Source organism: Suncus etruscus, chromosome 2 (genome assembly GCF_024139225.1).
Source record: "Suncus etruscus isolate mSunEtr1 chromosome 2, mSunEtr1.pri.cur, whole genome shotgun sequence".
NCBI classification, from domain to species: Eukaryota; Metazoa; Chordata; class Mammalia; order Eulipotyphla; family Soricidae; genus Suncus; species Suncus etruscus.
In genome coordinates, this window is record NC_064849.1 from 141,410,972 (window position 1) to 141,413,069 (window position 2,098).

Here is a 2,098-nt window from a genome sequence, read left to right on the forward strand (position 1 = left end):
CTAATTCAATACAATTTGGATGGTGTTTCCTGCTAGAAACTTTTTACTATATATATTTAGGTCACACCTTCGTGTGCTCAGGGCTGACTTCTGGCTCTGTGTTCAAGAATCACTCCAGGTGGAACTTGGGGTACCATATGAGGTGTTGGTTAGAACTTGGGTAGGTTGTATACAAGGCAAATACATTAGCCCTCTTTGCTCTTTCTTTGGCTCTGATATATTTGTTTATTAAAAATAATTATAGCAGACTTTTACATTTTGGTGGGTCCAGCCAAATTCAGCATTGCTCAGGGGTTACTCCTGGATCTACTCTCAAGAATTACTCCTAGTTAATTCAGAAGGACATAGGGTGCCAGGGGTTGAACCTTGATCAACTGAGTGCAAGGCAAATATACACAATGTTACTATCTGGCACATTTTCCCAATATTAAACAATAAGGTATATGTATGTAAGAAAGTAACTTTCTGAAGTGATGTAATAAATATATTTAAATATTCAAAAATATAGGAGAACAAAACAAATGGCTTTGCTCTCTAGATTATAAAGTAAAATATGTTTTTCTTATTTTAAAAGCCTTAGAAAAGAATTAAAATAAAGAGCCAGTATAACTTTGCTACATACTTCTTTATCCTAAAACTTGTTGAGTTTTCCCTTGAATTGATGTACAATATTTACTTCTATTGCTGACTCCAGCACTTTGTTCCATCTCATTAATTCAAGGAGTAAGAAACATCAAGGAACATCAGGAACATCATTAATCCAAAGACCATTTCTGGCCATGCCTAAGTGAAGCTATTAAAGATATTTCAAGATCTGACTAAAATAGTTATTAAAAAGCCTATCTACTATGTCTCAATTTATTTTCCTAGATAATTGTAACATCTTTGTCTTGGGTCATGGGTTGTTACATGTCATGGGTCTTCATTTTCTGTACTATTTTCAGTCCAAGGTGAAAATAAAATTTAAGCCACAGAGCAAAAACTTCTTAAAGAAATTATAAGCTGATTTTAAGAATCATTTTATAAATCATCAAATAATAGTATAACTAATGCCTTGCTTAACATCATTAAGTAACTCCTAGTATTTTTCCCCCTACGTTTTTTCTGTAATTAAGTGGAAAATTCAGGTATTTTTCTAAATTTTGTTTATTAAAGAACTTAATTCCATATTGCTCCTTGATTTAGAAATTCAACAATACACTAAAGTTATATATGGGACAAATAGCAACCTTTTATTAATTCAATTTTCTTTTACCGTGTTCTAATTATAATTTTATGTCTTAATATTAGTTTTGAACTTACTTGTGTGTTTTTAATTTGTATATATATATATATATATTTCTCTAAAATTAAATAAGCATCATTAAAGTGGTGACATACCTTATCTCATACACTGTAATTGAAACAATTCTCTTTACTGTAACAGAAAATAAACTTGATGAATATTTGATGAAAATATAAGGGAAAACTCATATCTGCTCCACACTTATGTTCATAAATATATGAACAAATATTTTGCTTATCTTATGTGGAAATAATTGAAAATACCTAGATCACCATAATAGTAACCCCCTTGTCATCAGACACATACGTTTCTTTTGTTTGTTTTTGAGGGGGATTGGGACACACCTAGTGACACTCAGGGGTTATGCTCTCAGAAATTGCTCCTGGCTTGGGGGATCACATGGAACACTGGGGGATAGAACCCAGTTCCTTCTTAGGTCAGCCACATGCAAGGCAAATACCCTACTGCTGCACCATGGCTCTGGCCCCTAAAGTTCCTAAAGAATATGGACAATGGACCTAAATTTATTCATGTTGACATTTAGAATTTAGAATTCTTTCATAAAAATAAAAAATGAAATAGAAGATTTCTTGGGGAGATACCATGAACTAAATACTATATTTCTGTAAAGTAGATGAAGTTTATAATATAAAAATGCAGACATATACACATGTATTTGAAATTTAACTTAAATATACCTGCCTTATCATGTAATAAATACCATTCAATTAGCATGGGCATTTTTTACTCACCAATCTTAGAACCTATACTTCTATCTGTGTTTTATTATCTTTTTAGAAATTTTAGAGCATT